This window comes from Miscanthus floridulus, chromosome 7 (assembly GCF_019320115.1).
Source record: "Miscanthus floridulus cultivar M001 chromosome 7, ASM1932011v1, whole genome shotgun sequence".
NCBI classification, from domain to species: domain Eukaryota; kingdom Viridiplantae; phylum Streptophyta; class Magnoliopsida; order Poales; family Poaceae; genus Miscanthus; species Miscanthus floridulus.
In genome coordinates, this window is record NC_089586.1 from 132,224,963 (window position 1) to 132,245,749 (window position 20,787).

Here is a 20,787-nt window from a genome sequence, read left to right on the forward strand (position 1 = left end):
TGCCAAGGTGTCGCGGGGGCCCTGGCCACCGCCTAGCTTTAGCATGGGGGCCTACATGGGCTAGAGCCAGGGTTCCCACCATGGTCGTCCTTTCACGATCGAGTGGACCTCGTTGTCTACTTTTAGCCTATGACCGCGGCCGTCTCAGCCATGATGGATGTACCGGACATCATTCTTAACGTTCCCCTTGAGTAGTTGGATTGTAATCTGCCTCTGCATCCTGTACAAAAATTGTTCATACTACTACTATTTACTATGAGTTTGAACTTTGAACATATCTATATTTACTGTTGCCTAGAATGTTCCATTTGTGTGCCTTTGACACATATGACACGACCGTCATTATTAGGTGGTGGTAACATCTTCGTAGGAGAAGCGTGCTCCACTAAGATCGCGTGGGAGAAGCGTGCTCCATTAAGATCATGTGGGAGACACAGCCTATTTAATGAAAATGAAAGTTCCACTGAGACTAGCCTTTAGATAGTTTGAAATGTGCAAGTGAATGTAAATTGCCTTGTTTTCCACTTCCCATCATCTTCGCCATGCCATCGCTGGTGACCCGCATGGGTGTAATGGAGACGAGGGTCCCGATCTTCTGTCAGGTTCAAGATAAACAATGATTTGTTCGGAGAGCGACACACCGATCCGGCTTCAGATCACAAAGACCCGAACCCTGCAACCTTAGCACCACGTCTCCTCTGGTTATCAACCGTGTCACAATCCAGTTGACCTCACCAAGAAGGCTAATCCCTGCTGCGAATTGAAGAACACAAGCAAGAACAAGATAAAAAGCAACTTAATTAAAGTGACAATTGCAGATGAATGATTAAGCACTCGAAGTTGGGGTCTTGCAAACCGATAACGGCGACTGTTCAATGACAGATTGATCTAAAACAAAACCCAAAACCTAAAGTAGGTGGTGGCTACTGATTATATAGCCTAAGGGACGTCCAAGGATCCCTCTTCACGTCCTAAAGGTGTCCCAACACGTTACAAGGCCCAACGGCCCAAAAGACAACGACGCAGCGCCATGACAGATTCTGGATGTTAACTTGTTTCGACGATTTCCATTGATTCTGATGTAATTTTGATGTGGGACCACTTCCATTGGTTTCCTTATGAAATTATCTTTCCATCCATATGTGGATCATAAAAAACGGAGTACGTATGCGACCTGGACGTCCGTTCTACTACACGCTGGTTCTGAAGCCCGAGATGGACTTGAACTCAAGTTGGACTGGGCCTCCGGCTTGGCTTGGACGTCCTTGCTGTCCTCCTAAGGTGGTAGCCAAGGAGGAGGATGTCCAAGGGTTTTCTTGGTGGGTTCTCCAAGTCCTTGGGGTCTGCTCCCACTTGGGCCAGGGTCCCAAGGATGAATAACAAGCCCATAACGACAGTGTAGCTCCCAGCAGAAACAGCGACATAATATCTTGATGGTTTGGAGTCCTTGCTGATGTGATATTGAGATGAGACCAGATCTATTTGAAATCTTATCAAACAAGCTTTCCATCAAGTGCTCATTGACCTCGATCGCACTCCAGATGGCTGAGTTATGGCCTTCCCAATGATGCACTGTCGAGCTACCGATGAACCGAAAATTCAACTTTGATGAACTTGCACGTTGAGACATATTTGTACCTACATTCAAATAATGACATGTACATGTGGAACCAAGTGACAACAACAACAAAGCCTTTATGTGGAACCAAGTGAATTGTACCAAAAATCACTATACAAATGTAGGAACGAGCTCACCTTATAAACAATGGTCGTATCCGATGGTGTCATGTCCTCATCATCCTCCCCTTCTTGACAACAAACCGTCCTCGGTTTGGGATTAGCTGAAGAAAACGTTGTTGGTAGTAGCCAACATTGCTCCCCTTCTTGAAATTTAACATGTTTCTTTATAACAAAACTAGGGGAACTCGACATGACAAGATTATAGCAATTGCAATCCTTTGGTTGATCATACTTTTGCACAATATAAGGAGATTTCAGATTTGAACAAATATAGACACGATGCACCATATACTCTCCTTTACAATTATATTTTCCAATAAAATGATATGTACAAGTAGACAACCATGACAATTCAACACATTTAAGTTTCTCTTCTAAACTACTAAGAGCATATAAAGTATCAAACTCAATATAACCCAAAGTATTTGAAGAATACAATAATTTCTTTTCATCTTTTTCGGTAGCAATGGGAAGCAATTTTTTATGTTCAGCATAAGTAATTGGTTCCAAAGCCAAAGCATCATACTCATTCACTAGTTGTGGCATACGTATAATAAAAGCATTTTCACATAGCTCTTCTTTATCACTAGCATTATTAGAATAATTATTTTTTGACAAAGGCAATTCAGATTTAACATCCAATTCTTTCCTTTCATTAGCAGCTCTATCTCTATTAGTTTGTTCATTTTCAGCATGGTTTAAAGTTTTACCAGACTCCAAAGTATGTGTGGGAGGTGGTGGTGGTGGTGAAGATGTTGTTGTAGTGGCAAAAGTAACCACTCGCCTTTTTATCGCAGTCTCAACCTTCGCAAATGGTTGCTCCACCCTTGCTAAAATCTGGTTGAGGTTGTCGCCAATGTTGGTATGGTTCTTTTGCTGACATTCCTACAATTCTTTTTCTGCAAGCATAGCAAGCTGGAACAAACGTTTGAGTGTATAAAATTCTATATGGAAAACAATATCTTGTATTTCATGCCTCAAACCACCAAAAAAATGAACAATGGTATCTTCCATGTCCTCTACTATCCCACAACGTATTGCACACTTTTGAAACTCTGTATAATATTCTTGGACAGACATATTGCCCTGCTCTAAGCACTGCAATTTGTTATGCCATTCATGTTTATAAGAAGGAGGAATAAAACGATCACGCATAGCTATCTTAAGTTCTTCCCATGTACCAGGTAAAACATCCTCTGCAACTAGCCCATACCACCAAATAATGGCAAAGTCCTTAAACTCACTAGTAGCTTGTCGAACTCTATATTGCTCAGGTACAAGGTGAGCACTAAACTTTTGTTCTACCATTATCTCCCAATTAAGGTATCCTTCAGCATCATAATGACCCGAAAAGGATGGTATGGTCAATTTACCTCTCATACCTTGATGATTATAGTCTATATGTGAGGGCTCATTGTTCTTTATTCGGTCCATCCTTGCAAACTTCTGGTCCATGATTTCCTGCAATTCACTCTTAAACAGAAACTTGTTGTTTGATATTGTTAGAAATTAATATAAATCCCCTATCAACTATTTATGAGTAAGTGGAATCACACTCTCACACGTCTTACCAAGTTCTTACAAGGTTCTTACCAACGCAAAGCAGTGGATGGTACAATCGGTGGCTGGTTCGTGATACCTGTGAGGGTGTGACACCAAGATTGCAAGGGTCTTTTTCTGTACCGATCTGAAGTATATGTGGAGCTTGGGAGGCACGAAAAAGAACAAATATATATATGTGGCACACAAGTCAGTGACAGACAGCAATATTGAATAAATGTCCAGAGCACTTGTCCTAATTGCTGGCCTATACGTGTTCCTATCACCAGTTGTGATAAACAAGAGAGGAAACAAGGATGAAAGGAAACAAGTATCAAAGGTAGCAACGGATGTGAACAAGGCAAAAGGTATCACAAACAATAGAGCTATTGAGTGTTCCTTATGTGCTCCTTTTCGATATCTTCTATTCTCTTTTACTATTTTTTTCTTTTATTTTTTTGTCCAATCTTTTTTTCTTGCTTTTGCTCTTTTGATATTTTTTCTCAGCAAGGAGCACACAAGAATAAACCACAAAAAATTTGAGCTCAATTGAATAAAAGATGTGGCCTATAGAAAATTAGGACTGTGCTCTAAAAAGCATACCAAAACTTGTGGGCTCAGAAACTCAATTTTTCTAATCGAATTTCACAAATCTAATTTTTGCAAACCCAGCAACGCTGGGATGAAATAGATCTAAAATTTTCTGGCATTCTCCGTAGATATAAAATGTTCCCCGTTTCGAGTTCAGATGCAAAAGTTATGACTGTTTTAAGGAAGCTGCTCGAATCAGGGTTTTAGTGGACACAAGATGCAAACCGATGGTGATACGGAATAGCGGCAGGTGAAGGGATCAACACAAACTAGAAAAGAACACAATCTAAACCAACAACAACACTTTGACCTAGGACACAAACTCAACAAAGCGGACTCTGAAACTGAATCATGCAAAGGCTATGGCGCGGATGGTTATAGGACAGGAAACAAATATGGCATTGGACTATGGGATAAAAGAAAAAACACTCGAACTAAGGGTAAGATGCGAACTTGACGATATACCTGAAGCTCTAATTACCACTTAATGTAGGAACGAGCTCACCTTATAAACAATGGTCGTATCCGATGGTGTCATGTCCTCATCAGGGTGACTGCACAAGTCACGGATCTTGACAATTCCTTCCCCGCTCGTGTCTTGAGGTGGGGTTATTTAAGCAAAGATAAGGCGAGCCTCTTAAGCGCACTCTGATCCCAACCTTCTTCCTCCCTTACCATTGAAGAAACCAAAGAGACCCTTTAGTTGCTCCTAGTCTCCCGTCGCCATGGCTACCCTAGACCTCCATCGACTCCGGCGCCGCTGGGAGAAGGCCTTTAAGATCAGCTTCCACCATCACCTAGGCATGGCTATGTCCTGGGTGTTAGAGGATGTTTCGAGAAGGTAGGGAGGGATGCCTCCATGGTAGGGTCCTACTGCTGATCGCCATCCATGGTTAGAGCATGTGGAATCGAAACCATGGAGAGCTTTCATTGGAGCAAGGGCCCTGGCGCCGGTGGATCTTCCGGAGCTTTCACTAGAGCAAGGGCCCGAGCATCATCTTGATTGGTTTCATGAGCCAGAGCAGTTCTGGCTCACGAATGCAATCCAGATGTGGGAATAGATATCCTTGTTGCTCTACTTCTCCTCTTCCTCTCACTGCTCCTAGGGGGATGTTAGAGGAACTTTCATGAGGTTGTTCTCCATCTCCATTCTCCTATTTAATAGGTATGGGTTACCCCCATACTTGTAAGGTCTTTGCAAATGGAAAAGTGTTGTTGCATCTAGCTCCATCATTGATTGAACATATTAAGGAGATAGATGCAAATGACCCTTATCCAAAGCAAAGCAAGTTATGAGGATCATAGGAATGACATATTTCAATTCCTGGACCCATAGATTGTATGTAGGGTATAATATATTAATGGAAGATTTATTGTTGAATGTTGGACTCAGTTCTAGTTTATTTTGTACTTAGGCCAGTCTTAGTGGAAAGTTTCATTATGTTGTTTCCAAGATAGCCACATTATGTAGAATAAAATGAAATATAGATGAAATAGCCCTTCTCAATGGAGAGTTTCATTCTAGACTTTAGTAGACGGAAACCAAACGAGCCCTTAATCTAACATTTTTCTAGTTACAGTCGGGTAGAATGAGTGACAGTTTACAATCAGGTAGAACGAGTGACGTCCTCAACCAGGCAGCAGTCACCACCATCCACAGCGATAGTGGTGAGGTAGCCTTCGCCGCCGCCTACTATAGGGTCGAGATGGCGGACTAGAGGGGGGTGAATAGTCCTTTCTAAAATTAATCGCATCGGCTAACCAAAACAAATATGGAATTAAAACTATCGGTTTAGCCAAGACTACACCCCTCTTTCTAAGTTCTCAAACACCATAAAAGATTTTAATTAGGCAACTAAGGTGCTAGGATAGTAGAGCTCGCCTAACCAATTCTAGGAGAAAGGTCACACAAACCTATGCCGCTAGTACTTCAAGCAACCGGGGGAGCTCCTACACAATTGGTGATGCAAGGCGCACATAGCCCCTAAGCTCACTAGCAATGCTCAATAACAAGGCTACACAAGCCAAATTAGAGAGCGCAAATTACTTAGCTACACAAACTAAATAATGTGACTAACAAGGTTACTCAAACCGAATTAGTCACGCAAGGGAGCTACTTCTATGCTACACAAGCAAGAAGGTAACTAGCAAGCTACACAAGCTAACTACTTACAAGAGTGATTACACAAGCACAATGTATATGAAAGTAAAATACTAGCTTGAGTAAAGGGAATGCAAACCAATAGGAAGACAAGGATGACACGATGGTTTTTGTCCCGAGGTTCACGTGCTTTCCAACACGCAAGTCCATGTTGAGAGAAGCTCTAAGGTTGCCGCCGGTCCTCTTACTAGTGGTGACCCACAAGTCACACTCTCCCACATGGAATGCTTACCACAAGCTCTAGCACTTGACCCGGCCAGACCACTTGTCTCCCTTCATGTCTTGCTCTACTAGAGTTGCTCTTCATGGCTCCCATGGGGTGAGGATAATCCCCCTCACAATCACTTCTCTGGAGCACCGCACAATCTTCTTTGCGTGCTTTGACGGAGACCACCACTAAGCTGTCTAGGAGGTGGCAACCTCCAAGAGTAACAAGCACCACCAGCTTGCAACTCGATCACCTAGTTTCACTCGATGCAACCTCAGGATGCAATCGCATTAGAATCGCACTCACACTCAATCAGATGATCACTATAAAGAGCATGTGAGTTAGAGGGCTCCCAAGCACACCTACACAAGACACCAAGGCTTAAGGGTGCTTAGCAACCAGCCCAAACCTGAGCTCCACCTATATTTACAACCCCCAAGCCAAATAGAGCCATTGGAGCAAAGCTGCTGGTTTCTGCGAGGGCACTGGACATGGTGGTGCCTTGCACTAGACATGGCAGTGCCCTTCCCAATGGTCGAATTCCAATAGCTGGTCACCGGATAGGGGTGGCAGTGACCTCCTAGGCCAACCCTACGAAACCCTTGCCCTCAGGAAAAATAGGGTGATGCACCACCCTCGGCACAACAGTGACCAGGTGGTGACCAAGCCATGTTTCCTTGCTCTTGGCTAAAAAACGACGGTGGCACCGAACAACACCCGATAGTGCACCGACCTCACGATGGCAGTGTACACCATCACTTTTGATGACCACCCTAACTCCTACTGTGCTCGGGCAAGTCCAAGTAGGCACTGCCCTAAGGGTGGTAGTGCCATCGGACAACCAGTGACCGCGCCCTTAGGGCAACATGCTGCTCTTGGCCTCCCAACCAGTCACTGCCACAGGGGTGGTGGTGCACTGGACAGTGGGTGGCGGTGCCACTTAGGTAGCACCCCGATCCTGGTTTCACCTCCTCTTCTTCACCAACTTCTTCACCTTTGCAAATGTGCTAACACCACCAAGTGATCACCACCTTGTGCACGTGTGTTAGCTTTTCACAAACATTTTCCCAAAGGATTATCACTCTTTTCACCATGCCACTCGATTCTAACTTGTATGCAAAGTTAGATCGCTCAAGTGGCACTAGATGACCGATATGCAAACAAGCTTGCCCCTCTTGATAGTATGGCTATCTATCCTAAACTCGGTCATCAACTTCTCTACACACCTATGACCAGAGAAATGAAATGCCCTATAGGTTATACCTTTGCCTTGCGCATTCCATTCCATCTCCTTCAATGTTGATGCAACACATGCACCAACCATATCACAAATGATATGATCCACTTCATATCATCATGTGATCTTGTTAGTTCATCGATCTTGACCTCACTTGCTTTTCACCATTGCCTTCGTCCATCGGCGCCAAGTCTTGCTCAAGCTTCACTGTCATGTGGTCCATCACTCTAAAGCCTCCAACTTGCCCTTCACGCTTGCAATCGGTCCATCAAGCCAAGTCTTATCTTGATCTTCTCCACCTTAGTCACATAACTCAATGTCATGTCTCATATGCAATGAGCTCCTTTATCACATGTGTGAGCTTTACAACATATCCAAGCCATTTCACCTCTATGGCATGAGTTGCTTACACAAGTGTACCTATGGGCTAATCACCTATGTATCTCACATTAAACATAGTTAGTCCACCTAGGTTGTCACTCAATTACCAAAACCAAACAAGGACCTTTCAATCTCCCCCTTTCTAGCAATTGATGACAACTCTACAAAGATATGGAAATTAAGCTCAAATGGATTCATGTTGCTTGCCCAAGCTATTTTACCATGTGTAAATGATTTTGGACAAGTACCATAAGCTCAAATTGGTAGTATTAGCTCCCCCTACATATATGCTAGAGTGTTTAGTTTGAAGCTCGCACATATGCATATATTGGAATTGTGGGAGAGTAATTACTACTAATGATGCTAAGGTGTAAAGAATTAACCTTTGAAGCGTGATACCAATTGGAGTTGCACTTTTAAGTTCATCCTTAGCACTATGAGTAGCTAGACAACAAAAATACTAGAAACCCCGTGAGATCAACATTATAAGCAAGGTTCTAGTACCTCGTGTAAAAATACAAGTCTAGCTACCATCCTATGCATGCTAGTTTTCATTTTATCATTCAAGTTCTACAACTAGCATACACCACACAAGTATGCATATTAAAACTAAAAACTTATGCAATGCAAGCAAGCACATGAATATGCATATATCAAATGCAATCAATCAAAGTTCATGAGCTTGCTCCCCCTACTTGTGTGCTTCTCTTGTCCAAGAATTTTCATCCTTCTCAATTCTTTAATTTTGCTCCCTCTTTGTCCTTGTCCACGTCCAAACTCTACTTCTTTGTCTCAATCTCTCCCAAAGCTTTCATATCTTTGTACAATCTCTCCCCCTTTGTCATCAATTTCCATAAAAGGTGTGCTTCTTATTGATGCAAAGGCTTGCGTTTGGGGTAGATGGACACCACTTGTATAGCTCTTTAGACACCATGTGTAGGATCTTGTGACCTTGATACCAATTGTAGTGGGGCTCCTCCCCCTATGTCCAAACATGGGTCATTCAATAATCTTGAGCTCTTGTAGATGAGGAAAGCATTCTTCACTTGATGATCACTTAAAGTTGAGGATTACTTGTGGAACCACCTTCTTGTATGATTGATACTACTTGTAGAAATGTGATACCATGTGTATGATTGATTTGTCAATAAAAACCATTTCTTGAACATTTGCTATCTTCATGAGTACCACTTGCAGGATATCTCTTATATGTTGATCTAGACACCACTTGTGAATACCACTTGATAAATCAATTGAGTCTAGGTACCACTTGAAACAACCAAACTAGATATCCATTTGCATTGTTGTCTTGTGCTTGTACTCTTGTTACCATCATGAGCTTCTAATGTTGACTTAAACTAAATTGATTTGCCTAAGCTTTCAAGTCCGGTTTGAACAAATGACAAGCTTCTTCACACCTCTTGCAAGGGTTATCTTGCCAATATTGTAGTTGTCACTTGTTGTCAATTCAAAATAAATCAAGTACTTGGGTTCACTAGCTCATGAACAAACTCATACACTACCACTAGATTCAACTAATTATTCAAGCAATAGTGGTAGGCTATGAATTTTTAAAATTTCATTTGTTATGCATGATCCTAATAGGAAAGTACTATATGCACTAACCCCATACTAGTAAGGGATGAAATGATCATGCACATTACAATGATACCTTTGCTATCTTAGAGTAGAGGATAGTCACATAGATTCCAATTCATTACTCTAATAGCAATGTGAAGTCCAATTTATAGCTTGGTGAAGACTAATCATCATTGATGGAGTCTATTCTTCACCTATATGATTTAAGAACCACTAATGATCAAGTGCACTTTCTTGTTGTGGTTTGCTTGCTTCTTTATTTCATCTTTGCTTGCATGAGAGCATCAATGTGAGAATACCACTTGAAATATCATTGCTAGCTCTCTCTTGGGTGTTGCTTGCTCTCTAGATCAATCTTTTTGATTTGCTCCAACTAAGCATCTCAAATGTTCCTTAGATCACCACTTCCATGCATGTTAGCCTTCCAAGTACCACACTTGGTTCACATACAAAAGGCGGCAAGTCCCTACACTAGGGAGAAGTGATCTCTCTCCAAAGAACCATTCTTGACACTCACTTGAAATAGCTTTATTTGATTGATCCATAGAATAGACTTAACTTGATGTATAACCATGAATCCTTCTTTAAGTTTTTTTTCTACTTGTTTAAGTCTTTTTTTCTACCAAATGATCTCCAATAGTTACTAGAACTTAAACTTCATCTTCATCTTGAGTTTGATCTTGATCTCCAACTTGAGTACCAAATATGTGCCAAGTATACTCCATAATCAAATGGCCTTGTAATCTTTGCTTGTAATGCTTCTAGATCAATCCAAAACCAAACTTAGGTACCTCAACCACTTACAAACATGATTCCAACTTGAGAACCTTTCAATCAAAGTGACTCTTGATCAATCCAATAATTGTTACTTTTCTGACAGATTTTGTACCCTTCAATGAATAATCCATAACTCCCAATGTACAGTTCCAAATACCACAAAATTTGGCAGAGATGTGAATCACTAAGACATCTAGCAACTGTAAAATCTTGGGCTTCATTTGACTTCTAGATTGCTACCAGATTTCAAATCTTCCACCACTGCTATATGCTAAGAACCGCTACACTATAGCTGACAAGATCCACTCCAAAACCGAGGCATCTCTTATCTAATTCTCATAAAATTTGTACAGTATCTTATACTATAAGTCTAGAGCATGCATACCAAATTTCAAGGCAATCCAAATAGATTTGATCACTAAAACTCAGACTTGATCACAGTTCACTCAGATTTTCAATAATGGACAGATTTCAATCACTTGAACTATACTTCATCAAATTTAATCAAACTTGAAATCAACTTGTTTGAATACTTTCACAAGACATATATCCATTAAATCCACTTACTAAAAGTCATCTTATGAATTTATCCATTCAAACCAACTCAAATTTAATTGCTAAGCATTTATCCATTCAAACACCTCATATCAAGAAACAAATGTATATATATATCCAATTCAATCAATTCATATATACCCAAATCAACGAGATCAACTAGAGATATACCTTGGTTAGCTCATGATCATCCAATTAGCAAGCTTTCAACTCTAATATTTGCAAGCCATCAAATATATCCAATAGATTACCACAACTTGAATTATAGCACTTGGACTCCACTCAATTTTCACTTGGCATTAGGTTTGGATGTGCACTAAGCTTCATAACTTGATTCAACACATAATGAACAATAAGAAACCCATTGAATCAAACCTCCAATGCCATGGTACCTACAAGCAATCATCCACTTTTTGATGGTACCCAAACAAGTTTGGGTCCTCTCAAGTTAGATGCAACATACTTAGTCAAAGCCTTAGTATGGGTAGCAAGATGTTTTGCAATTGCAACCAATGAGGTACCATTGCCATCCTTTTTAAGTATAGAATCGTCATCAATTGAAATAGGCTTAGGAGTGTTACCAAGGGGACATGAATGTGCCATGTGTCCCCTTTCTCGGCATGAGTAGCAAACTTTCTTTGATTGAGCCTTTTCTTCCTTGCTCATGTGTTGCTTCTCATTGCCTTGCCTCTCATGAGTTGCTTGAACCTTCTTCTCAAGCTTGGTAGGACATCTGTTGACACAAAATGTGACGCACTATGCCTCACACACAGCAAGCCGGAAAGCGTGGCTTCAATTGGATGCCCGGGTGCTTCGTGATCCGGAAACATGCCAGTCAGTTTGACCTGAAAAAAACTAACAAGGGATAAAACAGTTAAATGCCAAACTGGAACATGTCGGGTGAGACCAGACAGTTCCATATATACGGCCCTGAAGCCACTTACAACGACATACAGCTATAGGAAGCTATCTGCCAGCAAGTTTATAAACCATTCGGCTAATCGTAAGATGAACACACGTAAAGATCCAATTGCCGAATGCATGTGCATGGGAAGACATGTTTGAACAAGTAAAATTAATCATGAGTTAATACATAACCAAGCTCAGCAATCCAGCCGAGTTGGGGTCCATGAAGAAGGAACGTGCAAATAAACACGATTAAACTAATCTAAAACCTGCATCTGCCGCACGACACCTAGTTTCGTCAAAGCTTAAACGTAATTAAAATGCATGAACCCACGACATGTGACAATCTAGATTAAAATAATTCAGCCATTACGAGCATGTTATCTATTTGCAAAGGTAATACGAAAGTAATGATCATTGAACCACGAATAAAACCATAAGAGAGGGCCGAACAATATCAATCTAGATTGGGCAAAAGTGTGTTACAAATATATAAAATATTTAAAACATGCAACACAGGATAACTTAATGAATCTATTAGATTTTGCCATATCTAATAGAGCCGATAATTGTCTTGCCTTCACTAAGCATATTGAGCAAATGCCTGCCGCATGGTATCTACTCATAAACAAAGCATAAGCAAAGACTTCTTGATTGTCAAGCAAAGATCCGCTGCATGATCATTGATAACAAACAAGACTACTTGCATCACGTCTAAATCCACCGCATGATACTAAACATGATAACAAGGTTGTCGGAACTTACGGAGGTCGACGGATCGATGACTCCTCTCGAAGAACTCGACGACACGACAAAAGGACTCGAAAGTTGGCACGGGGCCGGTTGTATTGATTTGGTTGTGAACCCCTATTACAATGGTCGAGGGTCAATATTTATACCCTAGACAAAACACGAGTCCTAAAAGACTACGATTTACAAAGGAACTCTTAAACAAACTTGGAAACCATGATTCCTTGCCCTAAACTCTCAGAGTCCTTTATTATTACAACTTTCATCTTTTCAATCGGCTTTGCTTGCCATCTTCTGCTTTCTCGAATGGAATCACCACCTTCTGAAGTAACCGACCGCACAAGCATTTAGCCGACCGCTCGTTTTGTTTGCCGAATGTCCTTCTTCCCACATGCGGGCCCACCTGTCATCTTCCAAAGTCGACCAAAATCCAGTGTTAACACATGCCCCCTCAATTTCGGGATAAAAGTTGTTTTATTCTGAAATTGACCACAAGCTCCTTCTTCCTCCTAGGTCAGCACCGTTCAACACCGCAGCCGCTGTCCAAACATTCAAGCTTTCAGCGCAACCTCGGACCCACTTCGAATCTTCAATGGCGACCCAGGATGAAATTCCAGAGGTAAACTTCACTTATATTCAGCAATTTCCACTTGATCTTCCCGTTCTTCTTTTGGCTTATTCCTCTTTGATTTCAATCACCCTTTAAAGGAATACAAGAATCAGATTTTGATCCCTTATGCTGCCAACCCCGATTCCTATTTCCTCAGCCCAATGGGAAATCCTGACCCTTTTGAAATTATCGAGAAGGAAACCCAAAGAATCCCTTTCAAATCTAGGATCACCTTGCCAAACCGATGGCCAAACACGTTCAAGAATTGGCCATTTCTCCCAATCGCTGGATGGCGGAATTGGTACAGGAGAATGCTGGAGAAAAGCAGCAGCCACTGGGAAAGTCAAGACATTAGTCATTATCTGGAATTATCCTTAGCAGAAACACCCAGAAACGATTCCCTTTTGATAGCAGCTTCCCATTTTTGGTCTGACACCATTAATGCCTTCATCTTTGGTCATGGTATGATGACCATCACTCTAGCCGACGTGTTCATGATGACTGGCTTGAACGTGTCACTACCAGTATACCCTCATAAGTACAAGAGCAAAAGTAATCAAAGAGCCGTCAGCTCTGGATGTGGATGGATCAAATACATCTAGAACTACATGAATGCATCTGGCACCATTTCTGACAAAGAATTGAAAGCCTTCATGAATATGTGGCTATGCAGATTCATCTTCTGTGGAAAATCCAATGAACCAACTCTGAATCACATGGTGATGGCTGAAGACTTAGTTGCAGGCACTCAGATCCCACTAGGCAAATATCTCTTAGGGTCTGTTTATCATATGATGCATCAGATTACTCTTCAGATGCGCCAAGGTGGAGAAATCTCTTGTGTTAATGGTCCCTGGTGGCTAATTCAGATGTGGCTCCAGCTATACATGCATCAGATAACCTCTGTGAGCCTCTTCAATCTAAGTTTTCCTTCAGTTAACTACGCTGAAGGCAGTACAACAAAGGTTAAGGCTTGTCAGACTTATGGGGAAGCAGCATCATCTATCAGCATTGACATAGACATTGGTCATTTCTTCAAGCTATTTTTCAAAGGATTCAGCAATGTGCTCTGGTTCCCTTATAGAGAAAATGAAAATTTGACTTTGCCCTACAAGTTTAGCTATGAAATTGGTTGTTCAGGTCAAGAATCCACGGAGATCTTCAACTCCTTTATCAAACCTTGCACTCTGCCAGCCGAATTTCATCATGGGAGGTTAGTGCAGTCCACCTATGAATTCTACTATCCAAATATGGTGGCTAGACAATTAGGATGTGGCCAGCTGCCCCCAAGATTCCTCTTCTCAACAATCATAAAGCCAAGGGAAGTAATAACAGAAAGAATGGAAGCCAAGAAAATCTTTGAATTAGGATGGGAATTGCCAACATACGAACCATCTCCATTTGGGCTAATAGATGTTGCTCATCCCTTCTTTATCTCTTGGTGGCAAGAATGGCATGCTCATATCTTCAATATATCAGTTCATCCTTTATGCAAAAACTTGCAGCCCGATTTTGCTTCTGATAGTGAGGTAATTTCATTAGGCTCATCATTTCCTGCTCTTGAATTCACTTCTTATTTTAACATCTAGTTATGCACAGGATCTTGAGTCTACTCCCCCTGCCAAAGCAATCCAGTACTATTCGGCTGGTCCCAAGCCTGCTCTGGGGTTTGATGCTCCAAAATTAAAGGAATTCATGAAAATTCCTGCAACTTTGGATTTAGTACCTTTAAAGGCACTCATGAGAACTCCTGCTACTTCAGCTGCTGCATCTTCAAGAGGAAAAAGCAAAAGGAAAACACCTGAAAGTTTTCTCTTACCCAAGAAACCAAGGACCAAGAAAGCCAAATTATCTCTTGAGGTATGAACCTTTCATTCTCTATTAGGTTAACAACCCCACTTAGCAGTAAACCTGACCACCTCTATATTCATTACTTCCATTGCAGCCACAAGTCGAAATTCCCAGACTAGACAGCACCTCAGCAGCTGCAAAACCAACTCCTGAAGTTCCTACTGAAAATGAAGAAATTCATGACAGTGAAGCTTCAGAGACTCATGAAGCTGAAGGTTCAAAGGCTCATACATCTGATGAGACTATAGGTAACATCGTTCAACCAATTCTCTTTTTCTCCTTTTTTTTAAAATAACATCTATCCCTTATGCTCATTATCATTTACTTTATTGAGAATAGATAAAATCTTAGATGAACTGGCAAGGGAAACTTCTCCTGATCAATCTCCAAACCCGTCCCTTCTGAACATTCAGCCAAGTCCTCCAGCAAGCCAGGGTATAACCCATCCTGATGATCAATCAGTTCAGCAGGTAATGCCTTGTCTTACACTATATTTTAGCAAATTCACCCAATCGGCTAACACCTCCTTTCTTCTCTTTTCTTTTAGAAGAACATCACTAAACCGACCACCAGCTACTCCTTCTCTATTGAGGACTACATCATTGAGAAAGGTGAAGAGATTACTTCTCAACAAACCTTATCGCTGGAAAATCAGGCTCGGCTAAAAGAGGTGATCATCCTGCTGAACAAGGATACCATTAATCTGGTTCAGGATGCAGATCAGATAAGAGACTTCCTTGAACTCATTGATCAAGATATCCCTTCTGCTCTCAAGGCCCCCCTAGAATCTATAGCCCATCTTGATGACCACTTTGCCATGGTGAGAAGGGCAACCAAGAACATATCTTCGAGGGCTGCTTTGCAGAAGGACAGATCTTTGAAGAAGCTGGAGATTAAAGATCTTCACTCTCATATCCAGACTACAAGAAATTCCTTGACAACCTTGGAGCCTGAACTGAAAGCCATGGAGGATGAAAAAAGCAGACTAGAAGCCCAACTAGCTGAACTGAATACCAAAATTCAGTCTCACAGGGCCCATATAGCTAATTTGCCGAAGAACATAGAAGCAGCTTCACTAAAAATAACTTCGGCCATCAAAGAAGATCAGCAAATCAAAACTAAGTTATCCAGCATCCAGAGTTCTGAAGATGAGGATCAGAAAGTGCTAGATGATGTTAGCCGAATCAGGACTGAAGCCATAGAGGCAATCAATCAGCTTCTGAACAAGTAGACATTGGGCTTGTAATAAACTTAAGTGTGATATCCTCTGTCCCTTGATCAATCAACTTTATGTTTACATATTTTATTCGTTTGAAAAAGCAATCGGCTATTTTCCCTTAAATTTCTCAATTAGAATGTAGCCAATTGTCTCCATTCTTCTGATAGCCGACCGAATCCTAATTTAAATGTTGTGAGGGTATAGCCGAACAATGCTGGCTCCAACAAATCAGGGAGATAGCCGAACAACGCCCGACTTAATCCATGCCTGGCCCAGCCTAGTAGCGGCCCAGCTGAAAGGAAAAAACCCTATTCCATCGTTCGGCATTCCCGCCCCACGACTCCGTGGAATTTGCCACAATTCTTCGCTTCGGCTTATAAATAGACCCTTCCGTTAGCCTTCATCACTATCTCCATTTTAGCATTCTCATATCCGTCTCCTCCACTTCCTTTGTTCGATTCATTCCAGAAGAAAACCCTAACCTCCACCAAAGCAAATGGCAAACAGTGGCGACCGTGGCAAGCGACCTGCCGACGGAGAGGTGGAAGGAAGCAGAGCATCGCGCTGCCGGCGCCGTGGGTACGAATCGGCTTTTTGCCCCCTTGTGATTTTCTTGTTCATCTCTTAGTTTCGATTTTTTCTTCCTCATTCATCAGGATAAGGGTCATCAGCTCCAGCCAATATCATCTCCTTCCTCCGGCGACAGTAGTTCAACCGGGAACTCCATCATCCGGCTCCTCCGGATCCTCCAGCTCTTCAAGCTCCTATCATTCCAATCCTTGGGGCCTGGCAGAACCAGCAGATGCACACCATCCATATTCTCACGAGGAAGCGCTCAAATTTCGCCAGGAGAGAGACGAGGCCCGAGAGGAGCTAGGCGACGTCTCCAAGAAATTCGGCATCGAGCAAGCCGAATGGGAGGACCAGTGGAAGCAACTCTGCGACGCCATCACCGGTTTGATATCTTCATTTGGTTTTATCATTTTGGCTTCCCCTGCTTGCTGACCCATTTTTTTTCTTTCTACCTAGCTCTTTCTGCGGAGAACGATCGCCTAAAGGCGGCGGTGAACAAGGTTGCCGACAAGGTGAATGCCCAGGGGGAGACATCCGAGGCACGCCTTGGTGCTCTGGACGGCCGTGTTGATCAGGCCATCATCCAAGGTGTGCACCTTGGTGTTTCTCTTGGGCTGGCGGCAATGACCTCCCGAACTAACGAAGACTACTCCTTCCAGCCAGTCGGCTTTGCTGGAGGATGCCCGGACGAGATCGACGACATCGATGAGCGTCTGGAGGTCTACGATGATCATGCCGTCGCCCTTGCCGAGTCCACACATCCCCAGTCCATCCTCAATAGGTTATTTGAGGAGTAGTTTGTATTAGGATGGACTTCTGTAAATAAACTTGTCTTTTGGAAGAATGCTTATTTCTTTGATTCTTTTCGGTAAAATTCTGCCTGCGACTGTCAGAAAAATGCTGAAAACACCCCGGTCTTGCATAAACATTCTTGTGCTAGAGGCGATGCAAACTGCATTGGCTATTTTGTGCTAAAGGCGATATAAACAATATCGGCTATTCTCAGTTTTATTTCTTTTTAGGCTAAAGGTGATTTTCCTTTTATCAGCTTTTCTGATCTATGTTCATGAACCAACCTCAACACTAGGGTAATATTTCTTAAGAAATCTTCCATTGATAGCTCTGGTAAACTCTTCCCCAAATAAAGTCTTCAATATGTATGCATTGCCAGGTACACACTCTACTATTCGGAAAGGACCTTCCCAATTTGGAGACCATTTGCCGAATGCTCTATCCTTTGTTCCAACTGGCAATATAGTTTTCCAAACCAAGTCTCCTTCTGTGAATTGCCTCAGCCTAACCCTTTTGTTATAATACTTGGCAACGCGTATTTTATTTTTTTCAATATTTTCCAATGCCTTGAGACGAATCAAATGTAAATCTTCCAATTCATCCATCATTAGATTCTTATAATCTTCTTCTACCAATTCTTTCTATAACACAACTCGCCTTGAACCTGACCGTAATTCCCATGGTAATACAGCATGATGCCCATAAACCAGTTCATAGGGAGACGTTTGAGTGGACCCATGATAAGCCATTCGGTAAGCCCACAATGCTTCATTAAGAACCAAGTGCCATCTCCTTGGTTTTTCATCAATCTTCTTCTAGGATGATTTTAATCATAATCTTATTTGATGCTTCTGCCTGACCATTAGCTTGTGCATAATAAGGAGAAGAATTATACAACTTAATCCCCATATCTTTGGCAAAATCATAGAATTCTGAAGAAGTAAACTGAGTTCCTTGATCAGTTGTTATAGTTTGAGGAATCCTGAATCTGTGAATTATATGTTCCTTAACAAAACTGATCATATTCTCTGACGTTACCTTCTTCAAAGGGATTGCTTCAACCCACTTGGTGAAATAATCCGTGGCCAAGAGTACAAATTTGTGTCCCTTACTAGAAGGAGGATTGATCTGACCAATTAAATCTATACCCCATCCTCTGAACGGCCAAGGCTTGATTATGGGATTCATAGCAGATGCTGGAACTTTTTGAATATTGCCGAATTTTTGACAATTGTGACACCCTTTGTAATATTCAAAACAATCCTCCAACATGGTCGGCCAAAAATAACCAGTTCTCCTAATTATCCACTTCATCCGATAAGCTGACTGGTGTGCACCACACAATCCTTCGTGAACCTCATACATCACTTTCTTGGCCTCTTCTTGACTTAAACATTTGAGCAATACTCCATCGATGGACTTGTAATATAACTGATCATCAAGGAACACAAATTTGAGAGCTTTGTATCTGAGTTTTCGGGAAACTTTTTGAGATGGACCTTTCAGATAATTGGTAATTTCGTATCTCCAATCACCATCTACTTGATCAGTATTTAAAACACCTTCTACTAGCAAAAACTTCTCGACTCTCTCGATATCTAGAAGCAGCTTGAGCTAACTTATTTGCTTCTTCATTATACTCTCTAGGGATATGATGCAAGGTTACTACCAGAAAATTCTTCAAAAGTTCTCTACACTCCTCATAATATTCTCTTAACATATTGTTCTTGCATTCATACTGACCACTCAGTTGATTAATCACCAACTCAGAATCCCCAAAGATTTCAACAGCAATGGCCTTTACTTCTATAAGAAGCTGAAGCCCTCTAAGCAACGCTTCATACTCTGCCTGATTATTAGTAACATGAAATTCAATAGGAACCGCATACTCAAAAGTTTTTCCTTGTGGGGAAATCAAGAGAATACCAGCACCACCACCTTTGTTACAAGATGATCCATCGAAGAACAAGGCCCAAGACACAATGCTTATCGCCTCAACAGAAAGATCCCGATGTTGGGTAATAAAATCGGCAATAATTTGACCCTTTACCGCCTTTGCCGATTCGTACCTTAAATTAAATTCTGACAATGCTAAAATCCATTTGCCAATTCTTCCATTCAAAATTGGCATTGATAGCATATGTTTGATTACATCAAAACTAGAAACTACCACGCATTCGGCATTCAACAAATAGTGCCAAAATTTGGTACATGAGTAATACACACACAAGCAAAGTTTTTCTGTAGCCGAATACCTTATTTTTGGGTCTAGCAGCTTTTGGCTAAGATAAGCTATGACTCTTTCTTTTCCTTCAAATTCTTGCATAAGGGCCGATCCTATCGTTAGGCTATCAGCCGCCACATACAACTTAAAAGGCTTGTCAAGTTGTGGAGGTACCAGCACAGGTGGTGCCTTCATATATTGCTTGATCTCATCAAAAGCCTTTTGTTGTATGTCACCCCATACAAATTTTTGATCCTTCTTGAGCTTTAATAAAGGAGAAAAGGGTAAAACTCTCTCTGATAGATTGGATATGAATCTTCTTACAAAGTTGATTTTGCCTAACAATGACTGTAATTCTGTGAGATTGGTTGGCAGCACAACTTTGTCTGTTGCTTCCATGCTCTTTTTCCCAACTTCAATTCCTCCTTTATGAACTAAAAATCCCAAAAACTCACCAGCCGAAACTCCAAAGGCACATTTGTTTGGATTCATCTTCAAGCCATGCTTTCTTGTGCACTCCAGAGTCTTTCTTAAATCGGCTAAATGTCCTTCATGATTTCTAGACTTGACTACTACATCATCGATGTAGATCTCTACAATCTTGCCGATCAGCTCGTGAAAAATATAATTCATAGCTCTTTGATAAGTTGCACCGGCATTCTTTAACCCAAACGTCATGACTATCCATTCAAACAAACCAATATGACCAGGACATCTGAAGGCTGTTTTTGAAATATCTTCCATTGCCATAAAAATTTGATTATAGCCAGCATTACCATCCATAAAACTAATGACTTCATAACCTGCTGCTGCATCTACTAGTAAATCGGCAACTGGCATTGGGTAACCATCCATGGGAGTGGCCTTATTAAGATTTCTGAAATCTATGCAAACCCTCATTTTTCCATTTTTCTTGTATACCGGTACTATATTTGAAATCCACTCTGCATACTTGCAGGGCCGAATGAAGTTTGCTTCTATTAATCTTTCAACCTCCTTCTTCACATCGGCCAATACCTCCTCTTTGTATATCTTCCGTGGAGGTTGTTTATAAGGACGAAATCCAGGTTTAAT